This window comes from Felis catus, chromosome A1, assembly GCF_018350175.1.
Source record: "Felis catus isolate Fca126 chromosome A1, F.catus_Fca126_mat1.0, whole genome shotgun sequence".
In the NCBI taxonomy this organism is placed as follows: Eukaryota; Metazoa; Chordata; class Mammalia; order Carnivora; family Felidae; genus Felis; species Felis catus.
In genome coordinates, this window is record NC_058368.1 from 36,769,297 (window position 1) to 36,789,243 (window position 19,947).

The 19,947-nt window shown below is 37.9% G+C and overlaps 1 long non-coding RNA gene across 1 annotated transcript in view; it reads left to right on the forward strand.

Annotated features, from left to right (window-relative positions):
- LOC123384379 overlaps positions 1–19,947 on the forward strand; it is a 187,295-nt gene that overhangs the window by 50,984 nt on the left and 116,364 nt on the right. The gene's annotated exons all lie outside the window — the stretch shown is intronic.

A 19,947-nucleotide genomic window follows, 5' to 3' on the forward strand; every position in this document is an offset into this window, starting at 1 on the left:
CAAACTTCTAGAGAAATGACCTGCATTTCCTATCTCTTAGACAATTTCTCATACTCTTCAATACATGGATTGTTTCCCTTTCCTTTAGAAATGAGACTACCTTTACTTTAAAATTATAAATAAAATTAAATTTTCTCTTTTGGTGATTTTTTTTCCCATTCCCTTTGGGGCCTCTTCTTTCTCCCTCCTCTTATGGAACATTTTGCTTTGTCCTCATTTCTGCACACTGTCTTGGTGAGCCATCCGAGGGTGATTGCGTAAGGTCTCTTGGGCATAACATGGGAAAGGAGGATGGCTAGATGTAGCTTTCATGGGCATAAGGGAGAGCCAGAGCTCAAAAGGACTGGTGGTGGAGCAAGCTGTGACCTTGGGGGAGAGAGTGGGTGGCCTGGTCGAGTAGTAACAGGGCAGTAGATGGAAGCTTATCCAAGCACATGCAGATGCTAGAGCTGGACTCAGTTCCCAGATGTAGGCACTGGATGTAATAGAGCAGGGAGAAGGTGCCCAGCAGCTGGCACAGTGGGGGTACTGAGCATACACTTACTACTCCTGCATGGGTCTTCACAAGCTACTTATGATGTGAAGGTGGAGATAATACAATCACTTACTCACATTCAAGGCTGGAGCAGTGACTGGTACACAACTCTGCTAGCCCTCTGGGTGGGCTACCCTCTCTCACTTTATTGATATTTGAGATTGGATCAGTATAGCTTGTATGTCTATATAGAAAACAGAGTTTGAAGAAGGGAAAAGCAAGTACAAACTATTTTATTTAATGGGATAAGTGTTACAAAATGCATGACTGCTACCTTGACACTGATGACTCTCAAATCAGTTTCATTCCAGACAGCTGGGTATAATATAGCTGACTTGTGAAGCACAGTGTGTCCAAAACTGACCTCCTCCTCCTCCCACACTCATTTGGTGGCATCACAACCCACGTAGTCACACAAACCAAAAAGCTGGGAGTCATTCTAGACTCCTCCTTATCTTTCTTTTCCTAGCATGTGGTCACTCAGCCCAGCAGCTCTGACTCAACACTGTCATTTCCTTTCTCATTATCCAACTGCTACTACTCTCTATCAGATTAACCGAATTCCTCATCTGTACTGGGACCTTCATTTTTAAACTTGTCTCTCTTTTATGATGACCTTGGAATGTACTTTCTCTCACAGTCTTTGGTCATACTGATACACTTGTTAAAATACAGGTGACCTTTGAACAACACTGGTTTGAGCTGTGTGGGGCCACTTTCAAGTGGCTTTGAAAAAAAATAAATACAGTACAGTGCTGTAAATGAATTTTCTCCTCCTTATGATTTTCTTAACATTTTCTTTTCTCTAGCTTTATTGTAAGAATATAACATATACATAACACACAGAATGTGTGTTAGTAGGCTGGTTGTATTATTGGTAAGGCTTCTGGTCAACAGTAGGCTATTAATAGTTGAGATTTTGGGGAGTGAAAAGTTACATGTGGGTTTTTGATTGCACGGAGGGTCGACAGTCCTAACCCCCATGTTGTTTGAGGGTCAACTGAATTTGATAATAAGCCTAGAATTAACGAAGTTGTTAAATGAAACAAAAACATATACTTAACCCCGAAGTTATTAAAAATGTGGATAATGCTCCTGTTGGGATCAAGGGTTAAGATTTATTATGCGATATACATGTGTTAGTAAGTGTTATAAATGAAGGCTAGCCAGGAGTGTAAAGACATAAGGTTGAATGAAGACGACTCCAAATTCTAAAATTATGAGTGCTGAAATAATAAATGCAATTGGATCCAGTTAGGGACTAATTGGGATCAGGACTACTGTAATTTCTTGATGCAGGTAAATTAATAAATGACCTGTTATGCTATTTGTTAAATATTATATCAGTTTCACAGCCGAAGCTATTAAGAAAAAGCCTGATAGTTTCAATCATTACTAGTATAGGGATAAGTGGAATTGGTGATAAAAAGCATGTTAGTGAGACTATAGTTTTGTGGCAGAAGCCAGTAATTATTGTCCTTGCTTATAATGGAATTGCTTTTCCTAATTTTATGGAAGTTCCTTTACCTCAACCTATGATATGGTTCTTTACTGAGGGTCCTTTATTATTTATTGAGTGCCTGCTATGGGCTGGGCACTAGGCTGGCATAATGTGGATACAGTGATGGTAAGCTGACATAGTATCTGTTCTCCAACTGAAATCTAAACAAAACAAGCTCCTTTTTTTTTTTTTTTTAAAGTGGGCTCCACACCCAACACGGGGCTTGAACTCATGACCTTGAGATCAAGAGTTGCATGCTCCACCAGCTGAGCCAGCCGGGCTCCCTCAAAACAAACAGCCTTCTAAAGAACAACGGCAGCATACATAATCCTGCCTAACACAATACAGTTGTTCGTATATATAAAGTCCTTTCCCCAAATGGTGAGACCTCTAGTTCCAATAGTCACTGTACCATCTCAGTGACATTTATTCCTCTTCGAGTTTAGTCACAATCCTATCTTGATGTCTTTAACCTGAGGAACAAATTGTAAATTCAGTATCAGCAAAAATTTACATAAAATATTAGGGGAAAAAGAACGTGGTTAATAAATATAATGCGAATATTGTATATATGATACTGTACATATAAAGAGCAAAGAAGAAAGATACATAGCTCCTATAGTCTTTTTTTTTTCCTTTTCCTTTTCCTTTTTAAAAAGGTTTGAGGCAGAGACCAAGTGAACGGAAGAGGGGCAGAGAGAGAGAGAATCTCAAGCAGGGCCTGCACTGTCAATGCAGAGCCCAAAGTGGGGCTCAAACTCAGGGTTTGTGATATCATGACCTGAGCCGAAATCAAGAGTCAGACACTGAACTGACTGAACCACCCAGGCACCGTGCCCTATAAGCTTTTTCTGCACCTGGCCATGAGGGTATAATTGGTACTTATATCATATTAACTATTTTATGTTTTCTTTTTTCCAAAGCCAGTACCTCAGTTTGTTTATAATTTTAATTTAATTTAATTTTTTTAACCTTGGTTAGTTGGGATGACTCCAAACCTCAATCCTGAGGCACTAGGAACCTTGGTAGTCCTGCTTGTACTGGATTATTCTATTTTCCATCAACTTTTGCCAGTAGACATGGCATTACCAGAAAAGAGATGCACTTCTCATTTTCTTTGTGTAAAACAAAATATTGATTACTTGAAGCACCACAAAATCTTCTACTTCTTCTCTTCCCCCTCCCCCTCCTTCCTCCCTCCCCTTCCCCCTTCTCCTCTTCCCTGTCCCTATTTGTTTCATGACTTTAACTGCTTCAAATGCTTTTAAGGGCCATATGACTGCCTCAGCTTCAAGTTCAGTAGAACCAATAAGACAGCTAAACCAGTAAAATCTAAAGTTTTGTGTCATGAAACAAAACTTATGTTTCGCCAATTACATATAACAAGTGCTTCCCCCACCAAACACATGAATCCTATCATCTCTAGAAGAAACTGTACCATGTAATAATTGCTGATCCAGAGCACATACTATGTCGAGTTCTTCACTAGGAGAACACTCCCACTTTGCAAGGTGTTGCCTAGAAGCTGATGCAGTTAACTGAGTCTTCAAGAAGCAAGTATGTTCTGTGAAGTCACCTGCTTTTGTGTGATGATACATGAAAATATAGTAGGTGCCAGCTGTTTAAGCTCACTTTTTTTGGTCCTAAAATGCAGTCCTTGGTCAAGAAGCAGAGCTGCTTGGAATAACATCAATAATAGAGTAACAATAATGGCATTGCAATAAAGGTTTCATAAGCCCATGGATAGTGTTGCTGAGAGAACACTGGTCTTTGTTGCAGTGTAGACAAGTGCTCTCCATGATGACAGTTTATTATAATCATCCTGCAAGCAGATGGCTGGTTAGTTGTTCTAGAATCTATGGTTGCAGATAGGGCACTCAGCAGTTACAGTACCAGATGAACAATGATGATAAGAAAACCATATTGTTGATCCCATTTATTGCATCCACTCATACAACCAGAGCCACTTTTACATGGCCCCATTGATACAACACTGGGGTGGCGCTGAAAATGTGGTAACTGACATCTACAGAGTTGTTCACCCTGTTTACTTGCTTTAAATTTCACCTCTGGTGAATATTTACAAATACAATAGAAGTATTTTCACACTTTGTGTCCCTTCTATAAAGTCCATTCACATTGCTCTTCCCCACGCCTTTTTGTCAGTAATTCTAATTTTTTCTAAGCCCCTTGACACTTAGCCAGTGTGGATCCATATTTCATCTCTTCTTCCATAGGGAGTGGAAAATTGACTGGAACATTCAGTTTTCTATGAAACTGTTCTGACAGTTGCCCTTCACACTGTCTTTTTCAGAGCCAACGAGAGTGTTGGATTTGCATCTACGTGGCTTTTGTTCACATTACCATTGTTTTGGAGGCCTATTAATTTGGTAACTTGTAATTTGTTGTTTTAGGTATATCTATTGATTGTATGGTGGTTGAATAGGGAGGAGCTGATGTTTTTAATTTGCTATCTTCCTACAAATTGTTATGCATGCAACATTAAGCGTTTTTTTTTTTTTTTTTTTGGTATTCATTATAGTTTAACAGAAGAGTGAAATACATTTATTTCACTACAGAATCCATTGAACTCTGCCTTACTTAAAGAAGAATTTTGGGAAAATTAAATTTTCTATTTTGAAAGCCTCACAAAATGGGATTCCATTTTAGAATATCTCATAAAATGTCAACAGAATAAGCCCAGCAAAATGCCCTCCATTTCCTTCAATATAAGTCATATGTCAGGTAAAATGTATGAGCATATGACAGAGTATTGCAGGAAGATTTTGACCTCCACTGTGTGGAGCATTGTGGTCACAGGGATATGTTCTCATTGGTATGATTTTTCTTATTTGTCAACTATATGATGGCTCCAAATTGTAAAACACATCGGTTGAACTTAGTTTTTAACGTGTGGTATTACTTGGAAGATACTGGACTCATAAATTGTATTAAAATCTAAATGGTGTCTTGTAGTCTGTAATATGGATAATATTACTCCAGTGGTGTTTGTTTTATGTTTACTGATTTGTGTATGTGGCCTTCAGAAAACAACACTGAGCTTTTTTTTTTAAGTTTATTTATTTTTCAGAGAGAGAGAGAGAGAGAGAGAGAGAGAGAGTGAGCGAGTGAACAAGTGGGGGAGGGGCAGAGAGAGAGAGAGGAAGAGAGAAGATCCCAAGCAGGCTTTGTACTGTCAGCACAGAGCTGGACGTGGGGCTTGAATTCATGAACCCTGAGATTGTGACCTGAGCCGAAATCAAGAGTTAGACACTTAACCAACTGAGCCACCCAGGAGCCCCAAATGCTGAACTTTTAAAGGGGGGAAAACACTAATAATATCTCTTTTAATTTTTTTTAATTTTTAAAATATATATATATTTTAATGTTTTTATTTATTTTTGAGAGAGAGCGAGAATAAGTCAGGAAGGGCAAGAGCAAGAGGGAGACACAGAATCTGAGGCAGGCTCCAGGGTCTGAGCTGTCAGCACAGAGCCTGACACAGTGCTCAGACCTGTGAACCATGAGATCACGAACTGAGCCGGAGTCAGATGCTTAACTGACCGAGCCACCTAGGTACCCCCCAAAATTTTTTATTTTTTAAATATTTATTTTGAGAGAAAGAAAGAGAGTTTACATGTGGGTGGGGGAGGGACAGAGAGAGAGGGAGAGAGAGAGAATCCCAAGCAGGTTCCATGCTCATCAGAGAGCCTGATGTGGGGCTCCATATCACCACTATGAGATCATGACCTGAACTGAAACCAAGAGATGGACATTGAACTGACTGAGCTACCCAGGCGCCCCATGAGTTCTCTTTCGATAAAGAATTTGTACTTGGCTATCATTTTTGAAACATCTTAATATGCAAGATGGGTTTACAGTTGTTCAAGTGTATATTTCTTTGTACAAATAGTAAGTTGAAGAGAGAGACTTTCAATAGTGAAATAAAATTTCAGTAATGAAATAAGCTTGACAATTCCATTCAACTCAAATATAATAAATGAAATGAACAGTCTACAATTTGTTCTGCTGAAATGCATGTTTATCTAATGTGGATTAGCTCATATGCATTTGGTAAATAGGGCATGATGTCAGCATAACATGGAAGGTAGATGTTATGTCCCAACATGCCAGTGTTTTGTAGCTATCAGATGTAAACTTTTACACAGTTGAGAAGAAAGTCTTAGCAATTAGAAATGCCTTAATAAAATAGCTGAAAATTGCTGCAGAAGTGACTTCCTTTCCTGGAAGACAGTGGCTTTCTGGCTTAGGAAATGGTATGATCTCCACTGTGTGAAGCTATCTGGGGAAGCTGCAAATGCAGAAGCAGCGGGTGAAAATACATTTCTCCAGTGTTGAAAAAATTAATGGAGAAGAATATCCTTGGATCAAATTTTTAATTTTCACATAGTTGGCCTCTATTAGAAATGAATTCTGCAAGGATCGACATCTCAAAGTAGGAAGCATGTGCCCAAGGGTACAAGATTGCAAAGGATGTACTGGAGATGATTTTAGGTGGAAATGCCAGTGGAGGCTTAACTGTGCTAGTGGATTTATCAGGATTGGGATTGGTTTTGTCTGTCATCTGGTTACAGAGTCCTGTGGGTTTTGACTGGTCTGCCACAGTCCTGTTTCTCTCATAAGAACATGAGGTTTCTCAGTAAGGCATATTTAGCCGTAGAGCAGAAATCTCTCTACTTTGGTTAGGAAGGTTGGAGTAAACCTCTCTTAGTGAAAGGGACAGTGATTTGTAAAGTGGCAAATTACTGTAACCATTTCATCTGATAAGCTATTGTGCAGATAAAATGAGATCACATATGTGATTTATAACTTTTAAATCATTTTATTTCTTGTTGGGAAATCTCTCAAGGGTTTCTACTAACTTTTTTTTGGTCATTTTTTAAATATTCAGCAAACCTCTGGAAAGTACTACCTCTTTGTAAAGCACTGTGCTAGATACTGTGGATAAAATGAGCAAAATTGCCATGGTCCTGCCTTTGTGGAGATTACAGTCTGGTGGGGGAGATGGAGTTAAACAGGATAATCACAGAAATTGTTGTTTAGTTCAAAGCTATGAAAGAAATGAACATATAGTATGAGTATATAGTACAGCATCTTGATCTTGACTATGGCATTGAGGAATGCTCTTCTGAGGAAGGGCTAATCACAAATTAGATTAGCCTGAATAGAAGTTAATTAGATGAGTGTGGGTGTGTATGCACGTGTGCATATGTGTGTACACATGTACACATGTGCAGGCTCATTTCAGACATGAGGGCAGGCTTCTTGCAGACAGGGAAGCAGTGTGTACAGAGGACCTATGGTGGAGAAGAGGATAGATCCTGGAGGGAAGGCTTATGTTCCTGTGGTTCCTGGAAGGGAAGGGTGTGACCGATAGGGTCTCGACCTGGCAAAGCCTCATGGTTCATTGTAATGATTTCGAGCTTAAATCTGAGAACAGTGGAACTCACTGAAGAATTTTAAAAGTCATAAAATCAGGTCTGTATTCTGAAAAGACACTTCTTGCTTCTGAGAAGAACAGATTATAAAGATGCACAAAGGGTCTTGTGGAGTCCAGTTAGAGGCTATTATGGTAGTCCAGGACTTTTTCTTCAAGACTGCCATGCTATCCCTGTCACTTTGGAATAGGATGGTGGCAGTGGAAATGCACAGATGTAGGAATTTAAGAGCTATTATCAACTGAACAAACTAAATTGGTTATAAGGGGTAAGGAGAAGACTTGTAACAAAGATTACATCTAGGTTTCTACTTTGAGGAACTGAATTATAGCAGTGTAATTCACTGAGTTGAACACTAGATTTCCGGGAACAGATAGTGAATTTGGTCTTGGACATATGTCTGAGGTACCTTGGAAATTTCCAAATGAAGATGTTGAGCAGCAAGTTAGATATATAGATCTGGAGTTCAAGGAAAAGTTTAACTTGGGTTGGAGTATGAATTTGCAAACACTTGCATTAATTGCTCATTGAATCTATGTGTCCTAATGAGATTGCTAATGGAGAGAGTACAGACTGGAAAAAATAAGAAGGCTGAGCTTCAAGGTACCATTAAGAAGTAGGTAGAGGAAGATGAACTAGCAGAGAATTTGAATGAATAAAGAAATAGGAGGAATGTATGGCATGACTAGAGCCAAGCAAAGTGAGGATTTCGAGAGCCCTCGCTCTTTATTCATGCTAATAGGAATAAATGTTTCAAGTAAGAGGGACAGAGAAGAGAATTTTTATAGTGTAGGTTTCCTGTGCCTTAGTCTCCATGGACAGAAATTGGCAATATTTTAAGTTGTGTGAGCCCAGTATAGACTTGGTTTCTGACACATATAGGAAATCTACATTTTAACCCATCTGTGAGAATTATGTTCAATAAGATGGCTTTCTGATAAATAAGATTTCTCTTTCAGGTGTTTTATATATACAGAGCTGCATTCTAGCTGTATGCCTCTCTACCTGATGCTTATTGTTTTCCTAGGTTAGTTATAATTCCCGTTTGATGTTTTGTAAAACTTAAAAATTGAATGATAAGGCTAAGCACTATGAACACACATAATACTAGACATAGAAAGAGGAAAAATAGTTAATAAATATAGATATATTCAGAAAGCAAGGAAGACAAAATGTATAGCCATTTCTGTCTTTGTGTCTACAGTGGGTTATGTGGCTATACTTGGTATTTATGAGTTCTTTCTTCCAATATCCATTCCATGTTCTTTTAAAATATATCAGTACCTCAGCTGGTTAGATTTCTCTACCTGGTAGAGTGACTCAAAACCTTAATTCCTGAAGGATCAAGGAATTAGTAGTCCTTCCTGCACTGGGTTACTGGTGTGTCGCATTAACTTTTATTCTTTGGACTTTTGCTTTCTGGGTTCCCTATATTCCGTTTCTCTGTTGCAGAGAAGCAACACAATTCTCCCCTTAATAATAAGGATCAATTACCCTAGAAACTTCATAAGCCTCATTTTTTCCAGTTAAGTGGCATGAAGAATCAAATGTGGCTGGGTAGCCATCTCAGCCTCTAGTTAAGAGGAAGTCTTGTCTGCTTCCTGGTAGAAATATCCCTTTTTTGGGAACTAAGACATCAAGAGTAGCACAAAGATGTTGGGACATGGGAAGCAAACACTTTGCAAGTATGTTATTAGGGTTAATAGTGAAGTGAATCACTGCCACTTCTACCACCTAATTCTCAGAAACCATGTGTTGTTTGCCGGTTCAGAGCATGCATTGCATTTTTAGGACAGCACATACAGTGGATATTGTGATGCATCACCCAGATCCTTCCTTAAGGAATAAAATACTCATTCCCTCAGCTGCTGGGGGTGCTTCTGGCACAGAGCCTTTAGCTTTTACCCCTTTTTGGAATTGCTGCAGCTGAAGAAAGCTACCTCTTTCAAGATCTCATCCCTTCCCAGGACCTAGTGCATTGAATGAATGACTGGTTAACATAGGGTTATAAAGGCTTAATCCTCTTGCTCTAGCTCTGGATGATTTTATCTTCAGTACCCTAGACAAGGTTAACTGAGGCTTCTGTTGGACCTATATTGTTAGCTCAGCTTCTGTCTCTGTTCAATCCTGTTTCCTTCCATGTGTTTGATAGACATTGATTCCAAGACTTTCTATTGTGCTAATCAGACTGACAGAATCAGCTTCCCAAGGAGCCCAACCTGCAAGAGACTGTAGCCCACAAGACAACCCAACTAACCAGGCAACCAAGTCTTCAATGGACTAGTCTACTGTTCTATCAAACCACCTGTTTCGATTTTCAGGGTAAGACTAATTAATCCCGTGGATGTGAGCTTATTTCTTTTCTCCTTTTGCTGAGGCATGTGTTCTCTTGTCAGAAGGAATGGCATGTGGAGTAATGAGGGGAATGAAATATTCCCATAGTCTGTATTTGTTGTTGCTGGCAAAAGCATTTTAGGCAGGGAAGGCACAATCATATACTGAATAGGTATATGTTCCACTAAGGATAGATCAATGCCCCTTCCATAATGGAAAAGATCCAATGTAAGCAACCTGCTACCAAGGGGCTGGCTGGTTTCTCTAGGGAATAGTGGTACATTGAGGGCTCTGCATCTCATGGGAAAGACATACAGTGCATTCCAATTAAATTTATGTTGTTTCATATATGTTCAGATTACTTATTTGGAATTATCATCAGAGCTCTTAGAGGCAAATACATATAGATATACGTAGATGTGTAGATATTGTATATAGTACCTTTTGTGCCTTCGATATAAATGTTCTTCCTGGTTTTAAGTTATTTTGTCACTTAGCTATGATAATCTTCAGCGATTTCCAACTATTGTCGGATATTCCTTAATTTTGATTGATCTCCTTGTGATCAGAATGATATAAAAAAACAGACTATGCACTGCCAAAATAAGGAAATACACAAAATTGTTTTTGAATAGGGTATCTGTAACATTTTCCTCTTCTTTTTACTTTTCTGAATTTTTGATTTTTGCTATGAGCAGGTATCTCCTTTATAGTGGGACCAAGAAAATTTATTCCTTCCCCCAAACAAAAGAAAGCTCTTTTTCTTCTTTTTTTTTTTCTCCTATATAGGGGTATGTTATGTTCTAAAACATTTAAATGATACTTTAAAAAGATGGTTTTCCTTTTTCTTCTTTTTTTTCATCCCATGCTCCTGGTGGCAATTTACCATCTGTGTGTGCAGGTGTGGTTGAAAATAGCACAGGAACAACACTTCTTTCCACACTCTTTGGTAGTGACATTTGAATATCTTTGTAAGTTTTTATTATGTTTCTGGCTATTCCTGTCAGTTGCTAGAAAGTGCAATACTTTCACTATATTATTCATTATCTAGGCAATGATTTAAGAATATATTTGTACCCTTTCCATTCTTTCATGAAATTCTATATAATTTTTATCTTGTTTTAGTACAAAGCAGTTGTCTTACTTTGTTACCAAAACTACAGAAATTAATATTCATTTCCTTTATAATGTAATAAATAATAAAAAAAGGGCTATGTACTGCATCTACAATATATATCCCTTCAGGGGTATGTAATTTCAATATGACATCTCTCCTTTTCCTCACAATGATACAATGGATTTGTATCAGTCATTAATGAATGTTCATCAGGAAGCATTCTTAGGGATGTGGCAGGTTGAACTTTTCATAAATTCCAATTTTATGTGACTAAAGCATGAATTAAATGAATCTGCTGTGCTGTGAATCTTGGAGCCTGGACGAAGTATCCATTGCTTGTGGCTTAAGGCTGAATAGAATTTCACTGGATTCCAAATAGTTTCACCAGTTAAAGAAGGTAGATTTCTTTGCTTGATCTTCTAGAGTGATTTAAATAATACAGGTAATTAATTTTTTTAAAATCTATTAGTTTCATGTTTGGTGACCTCAAACATTTGAGGAGATACTATAGATATTTCTTCCATCTTTCAAATGTCATAATTCATGAACTTTGATTGCCATCACAACCTTGCTGTGAAATCAAGGATTATCTATGGTCACAAAAGATAAGATCTTTTGATCTATTTACTGCAGGATACTTGATCTCTTTAAATGGTGTGGAATGTAGCTGCCACATTATGTGTTTAAAAGACACAATTGGCTGAATTCCTGTTGTAGCAATCGTATTCTCCATTTGGAAGTACTGAATCTTATGGAACTTGATAAGCTTCTGTAACTAAAAATTAAATGATTCCCCTAGCCTGAGATGCCTCTTACAAAAAGTGGAAGTTCAAGAATTGTCCCATTTCTCTTGAGGTCTTCTTGGTACAAGGACACCTGAATCCCATTATCTGGCTGAAACAAGCATTTTTGTCCTTGCCTGGGGTAATGGGATTGATGAACTGTTTTGTTTCCAGAAAGCAGGACAACTGCTTTGGTGAGCTGGTGCATAGGACCATACAGTGCACAGCAATCTTTCTGTAGGTGGGAAGGATTTGTGCCCAGTTCTGAAAGAGAGTCATCTGTTATTAACCTACCTTCTTCATGAGGCCTGTAATCAAACTATACCAGGTCTGAAGCAGGAATTTTAAGCACTTTGCTTTTGAATGGATGTAAAGGCTTTTAGATGCTGGATCAAGTAAGAATTAGACTCAAGATAGGCTGTTCCAGATTTTTACTCAAATAGAACTCTTGGCATCAACTTCACTGGCTTAAACTGTGCTTCTGTTGTTGGAAATGAAAAGCAAATCAGAAGACATCAAATGGGAGTCCCATTTTTGGATATACCAGCTCTCTGTTGCTCTGCTGTAGCAACCTGAGAGTCTGAAGAAAGTAGAAGTTAAAGGAGAGAAAATGTAATTATGTCTCTGTGGGCTTGTGAATCTGCTAGTGAAATTTTGCTTTTCTAAAGTAAGCCTTCCTATGAGGCAGCTTTTAGAAATCCTCCCTCTAGAAAATTGCCAGTAAAATGCTATTCTTGTGAAAAATTATATCACTGCATTTCTTCTCTCCCTTTTTAAAGGGAAGATTTTTCTTCAATTGGCTAAGTAGTCACAGGAATTTCACTTAATGTCCATTTTCATGATGTCTTTAAAATATTGAACAATATCTTTTATCACAAGGTTATGAATGGTGGAAAAGTATTTAAATTGAGTAATTTCACTGACAATGTGCTAATAAATGTTGCTATTCAAAACATGTAAAATAATAAGGAGGCTTATTTTAGGGCATTCACGTGTGAAAGGGTAGTGTGCTGCATAGTATGTGCTAATTATAGTGGTCAATCCAACTAGACAACCACCGAGTTGCAAACACTGTTTCTCAATAGGAAAGCACCGAATTTGACTCTAACTGTTGCTCCCAAATCTGAACCACTGCAGTGATGTGGGGGTAGGGACACTGGGAGGTTTCTTTGAGGAGTGTGCGAAGTCATAAAGAAACCCAACAAGAGCTATTAATCTTCAAAATGACTTTAAAAATGCTGTGTAATTCAACTTTGCTTTATACTGTTTGACATCGCACAAAAAGTACCTTAAAACAATTTGCATTGGTAAACAAAAAAAGGGGGGATATATAAAGAAAAAATGAGAAATGGTACAAAGGTTTTCCAATGAGATTTTTAAAAAAATTGATGAAGAAGCTGGCATAAGGAGCCTCTCCACAGCAAAGCTTTGAGCTTACTTCTTACATAGGGCCACAGAAATGTTTTGGGTCTTGCACTGAAAAGGTTAACAGGGGGAAGCCACTAAGAAAGGCATGATGGCACCATTGGCCATATCCCCCCGATTTCACATTTGTGGAAATCTTGGTAGGTTTCATAAGGGTAGCCCCAAATCAATCTGAATATTATGTGAGGATTTCAAAAGGCTGTCCTGAGGAAATGAAAATAGTTGAATAGATGGAATTGAAGATTATTTCCAAAGTCATTTACAATGTCACATATGCAAACACAGAAAAAATATAAGAAAAGAAATATTGCCAAGCAAATCAGATAACATACACACACGCGCGCGCGCACACACACACACACACACACACACACATATATATTTGAAACTCACATTCCTTTTAACAATTTAACTATGGCTTTGGTTCTGGTGATCACTGTATTAATTTAAGTTTTGGAATAGAGTTAGGCAAGCCTGACCCTGGGTAAAAATGAACACTAGTGAAGATTTTTGCTCTGTAGGTTCCTTGTCACTTATCTTATACTTTGGCTCTCAGTTTTAAGCACTCAGTATATTCATGGTGTCCAGGTCAGGTCCATCTGTCACTTGTAGGGCTTATATGTCTTAACACCCAACTTATATTTGAGACTCTCTCTCTCTCATTCATTCATTCAATTCGTTCATGCATAAAGTAACTGTATGTATGTATGTATGTGTATATATACATGTATATATAGGTGTGTGTGTACATCTTATATACACACACATATATACATATATATATATATATACATATATATATATGTATATATATATATATCCTTCCTTTTATTTACCTCATGTTTAAATATGAGGCATTTTTTTTCCTATTCCTTTTGCTTCATGACATTTGGATGATCTAATTCACCAAAAGGTCTTGTTGCATGTTGGTGGATTCATGTTTTGTACCTTCCAGGGAATTCTTGAAGATATGGCCTTGTTCTCCAATGCCAAAATGTTAATCCCCGCTTCAATAAAGGAGAAGGGAGACACATAATAATCATTTCAAATCACCTGTGTGACAGCAAATTCTACCTAAATGTGAAATAGCCTTAAGATTAACCTAGAGAAGATTCTTATGGGAATCTAGATCTTGGAACTTTCTCACTGATTTTTTTTTCTTTCTGCTGAATATAGCTGAGGTGGTCGCAAAGGTTCTGTTATATTGTGGAATATACTTGGATGCTCTTCACTGTAAATTATGTGGGTGCAGTTTGAACCATGGTTTTTAGCCTGAGAATTTCAGAAATCTGAGTAAAGAGCTCTGAGAAACATTGCATGGAAAAAAGCAATCATATAGGACATTGTAAGTAGGATGGCATGGTGGGTGGAATGTCAGATGTTAAGAAATGTGAGTTGTGGCTCTGGCTCACATATGCCAAATCTAGTTTATCCTTTAATCTCTCTGAGTGAGACTCTTCAATTGTAAAATGAGGTGGTCATCAATGCTTCTCTGTTGGCACCTTGCAACGCCATCAAATAACTTAAACCCACTGGATTAGAAGATCTCTCATGCTTTTTCCAGCTGTTCCAAACCTTGATTTCCCACTAGAAATTAAAACAGATTCAATAGGGCAACTTTGACTTATCAATAGAAGATACTTGTGGATCACAGAAACTCTTGTTTTCTGTGACACATCCTTTACTAAGAATCCTATGGTTGAGCTCCTGCCAGGATTTCTAGAATTTAAATTCCTCCAAAGTATTAATAAATATTTAGTATTTTGTCTCTCCAGGAGACAAGCTCCCTTCTCCCTGAATGTACATAAACAAGAGAAACTGACATTGCTGTCTACCTAGGGAATGATTATTCTGTAAAAAGTGCGGTTGGGGCTTTTAGGAATTAAGGCCTTTCTTAGCAGAGAGCCTTGTCTCATGCCTCTCTCAGACAGTCCCGGCTGGGCCAAGTGGACATTTCTTGACCATAACAAGAGGCAAAGAAGGGAGCTATATCTTTGGAGTTTCTCTTTATTTGGACACCGCTTCTGATGTTTTGAGTTTGCCATCTCTTCAAACTGCTCTACACTTTCAGGTCCTCTGTTTCCTGTGATTCTCCAGCTCTTGCAACCCTCTCTTATTCTCTGTGACCTTTCCAGAGATCAGTTTGCAGCAAAGTCACATCCCCTAAGGTAAAGTGCCCTCCCACCGCCCCCAGCTCTTTTAGGCTACCGTTCCTCTAAGTAACAGCTCTTTTAAGGACAGTGTTCAGTTCTCTAGATTAGCTTTGGGAAAGCAAATCTGTATAAATACTCACTGCCATAATCTTAACTGCCCCCTCAGCAACTTTCTATTTTTCTCTGAGGTGGAGAAACGGTCTGTTGATTTCTCCTTTGGCTCAGAGTGTATTCTCAGATACCCAAAGGATTCTAGGATTCTACAATTCTCTCTTTGTGGTGGATAATTCAAGAACCTAGGGAGCTTGGCATAACTCTCCAATTTATATTTACTTCTTTGGGCAAAGCAACACATAACGAATCAAGACTTAGAAACAGCTCTGGGCTTATCATAGTTCCCTGAGGTAATTATGCAAAGTAAACTCTAATAAAGATCATGGGTTATACACATAAGAGCAGCTTAAATCCATGCTTCATTTAAGCTCATTGTGATGAGTGGATATTGGTTGTTTGTTGCCTTCTCCCGGTGGACTAAAAGATTAGCGTTCATTTCAGAGTAGCATAATTTGTTCTTCAAGGGAAGACATTTAAATGATGAAGAAAATCACATCCTGTGGGATGACAGGTGACTTGGACCTTGGACTTTTTAAGTGTGTGTGTTTATAGTTTTTGTTCTCTAATCATTCAAAGCTGGAAGGTAGGAGGGATTCTAATTAGGGATATCTCTTTGGAGAGGGACCATGTATCCTAGGGATAGATGTCTCCTCCATCTCTGGTGCATGAGTAGGAATTTTTTGTGGTCATCAGACCACGATGTAATTTTCCATGAAATAAAGAGTAATTCAGAGTCATAGCACTGATGAAAAGATTGGGAAATTGTCTTAGTCAATTTGGACTGCTGCAACAAAATACCATGGACTGGCCGGTTTGTGACAATTTATTCCTCATAGTTCTGGAGGCTGGAAGTCCAAGATCAAAACATGAGCAGATCTGGTGTCTGGTGAGCCCCCATTTCCTTGTCGATAGATGGAGGTCTTTTTACTGCAACCAGAGATGGTGCAAAGGGCAAAGGAGCTCTGTGGGGTCCCTTTTATAAGGGCACTGATCCCATTTACAGCATGACCCAGTCACCTCCCAAAGGCCATGCTCCTACACCATTACTTTGCAGGTTAGAATTCCAACAAATGAATTTTGGGAGACACATGCATTCAGTCCATTGCAGAAATACAGTTAGGTGTAGTTTTGCTGATTTTGTGGGCAGATTAGTTGCATTATTAAAGGACTTCAAATTCTTGTCTTTGAAGGCCCATTAATGTCAGGCATTGTCTTCCCTAATGCCATTAATTTTCAGGCTCCCATGTCTGTGAGGTACAGGTCAGTTCTATCCAGGCTCCATGTTAATCCTCAGTAAGACAGGAACTGAGCATTAGAAGCCTTATCCACTGACAGATGGAGTCTGGAACCCTGCCACAATATACGTGGCAGTGAGGAATAGACTTAGCTTCTCACACTATGCAAAACACCTCCTGGTCTCTCCCAGGTGTCAGGCAATATCAGTTGGGATCTGGGTTTCTTTGTTCTAATACTTCAGAGATTTGGAACTCATTATCATTTCTGATAGCCAGCCTTACGGTTTAAAAAAACCCAGCAGTATTGATGATGGCTCAGTTTTATTTAGCACATTTACTTAGCACTATGTGGGATGAATTTTTTCAGTCATTTTATGTGGATTATCTCATTGAAATTCTCATCACAATCCAATGAAATATTTTATCCTTACTGTACAGTTCAGAAAATGTAAGCTTTGAAAGGTTAGTTAACTTGCCTGAGTTTACATAGCTGATAAGTTGCAGACTCAGTATTTGAAAACAGATTTCCTGACTTGAGAACATACATTAAGTGTAATTGATTGATTAATTAATTATATAAGGCATCTTTTAAGAAATGTGTTCTTAAACCTATTATTTTTCCCTTTTTTAATTATTGAAGTATAATTGATGTATAATGTTATATTAGTTTCGGGTATACAGCGTATTGATTTGATAGTTCTGTACATTACTCAGTGCTCACCATGGTAAGTGTTGTCACAGTCTCTCACCTGCAAAGTTATTACAGTATTATTGACTATATTCCCTATGCTGTACTTTGAATCTCCATGACTTACTTATTTTATAACTGGAAGCTTGTACCTCTTCTTTTTCTCTTTCACCCATTCCCCCACCTAACTCCTCTCTGGCAACAACCGGTTTGTATTTAAGAATCTGGTTTGTTTGTTCATTTGTTTTGTTGTTTAGATTCCACATATAAGTGAAGTCATATGGTATTGGTCTTTCTCTGTCTGACTTATTTTGCTTAGCCTAATATTCTTTAGGTCCATCCATGTTGTTGCAGATGGCAAGATTTTATTCTTTTTTTTTTTTTTTATGGCTGAGTGGTATTCCATATATATCTCACATCTTTTTTACACATTCATTTATCAATGGACACTTAGGTTGCTTCCAAATCATGACTCTCATAAGTAAAGCTGCAATAAACCTAGGGGTACATATAGTTTTTCAAATTAGCGTTTTTGTTTTCTTTGGGTAAATACCCAGTAGTGGGAATGCTGGATCATACAGTATTTCTATTTTTATTTTTTTTTTGAAGAACCCCCATAGTGTTGTCCACAGTGACTGTACCAATTTACATTCTCACCAACAGTGCACAAGGATTCCCTTTTTTCCATATCCTCAACATCATTTTTATTTCTTGTCTTTTCGAAACTAACTATCCTTACTGGTGTGAAATGATATTTCAGTGTGATTTTGACTTGCATTTCCCTAATGATGAGTTAATGGTGAGTGTCCTTTCATGAGCCTATTGGACATCTGTATTTATTCTTTGGAAAAATATCTATTCAGGGCCTCTGCCCATTTTGGGTTTTTTTGTTTTTTGTTTGTTTTCTTTTTGTGTGTGGTTTTTGTTTGCTTGTTTGTTTGTTTGTTTGTTTGTTTGTTTTTTTGCCCATTTTGTAATAAGATTGTTTGTATGTTCTTTTTTGGTTTGAGTTGTATAAGTTTTTTACATATTTTGGATATTAATCTCTTACTGGGTATATCTTTTGCAAATATCTTCTCTCATTCAGTAGTTTGCCTTTTGTTTTGTTAATGGTTTCCTTTACTGTGCAAAATCTCTTTGTTTTGATGTAGTCCCAATGGTTTATTTTTGCTTTTAATTTTCTTGCCTGAAGAGACTTTTCTATAAGTATGTTGTTATTGGTGATGTCCAAGAGATTATTGCCTATTTGTCTTTTAGGAGGTTTATGTTTCAAGTCTCACATTTAGGTTGTTAATCCTTTTTGTTTTTTGGGGGAAGGAGTATTGGTTAAAAAAATGGCCCAGGTTCATTCTTTTGTTTGCAGCCGTCCATTTTCACCAGCACCATTTATTGGAAACACTGTCTTTTTCCCATAGTATATTCTTGCTTCCTTTGTTGCAGATTAATTGACCATATAGGTGTGCATTCATTTCTGGGCTCTCTATTCTGTTCCATTGATCCGTATGTCCATTTTTGTGACAGTACCATACTGTTTTGATTCCTATAGCTTTGTAGTATATCTCGAAATCTGGAATTTTAATACCTCTGCTTTAATAGAACATGAATTTTAACCAGTCCTCCAGTTATCCATTATATCATAGGGTGCCTTGTATAATGGCCCAGGTGAGAAATTCTTAAAACCAGATAAATCATGTTCCTGCATTTGGTTTGTTTATATCTGATAGAAACACTACCAATCTTAGGTGTACTAACATTAAATTTTGGTTTTATACATTTTCCCTTTGCCCCATTTTGTTTTTCATTTAATAATATTCATTGTGTGTTATGTATTCAGTGTATTGATTAGAGTAATACTTGCAGCTGCTAAGTCTGTCACTGGCTTTACAAAGTAGAAGTTCATATTTTGCTCACATAATTGTTCAATGCTGGGGTTCCTGACTGCCGAGCCTCCTCCCTTATGGTGATTTATGGACCTATGCCTCCTTGATCATGTCAGTCAGCCTTCCCTTAGGTCTGCATAGTCCTCTGTCAAATGGAGAATGAGAGGATGCAGTAGACACATTTGCTTCCCAAGCAACATGGCTGGAAGTGACACTTATCAGCCTGCTTGGCAAGAACCATTCACATGACACCATTTGAGGCAAGAGGACTTAAGGAATGTGATCCTTGGCTTGACATCTGCTTCTTGGAAATAGCTACATACTATGAATGAGTGACAACATGTAGATGTCCTTTTGTAAAATAGTTGGGTATACGTAAATAGTAAAGTTTTTGGAAATAGCAGCTGCAAAGCTGGAACCAGTATGGCTGCATGAATCATAGAAAGCTTTGTGCTTATTGGGCCAAAGTCTCTGGATGCATTATGTAGCTGGGCTTTTGATTTGATATGTGAGTAAGTTCAACCTTTAGGGTTGTGCCAGACAATCTAATGGTCACTTGACGCCTCATATCTGGGGCACTAGACCACCATTTCTGTCCTTATATCTACTGGCTGGGCTCCTCTTCTAAAGTTGATAGAGACACTAAGAACCATAAAGTTGATACCGCCAATACCTGGAGACTTGATGCTGGGAATTTCTTCTATTGATTCCTGGAATGGGTTTC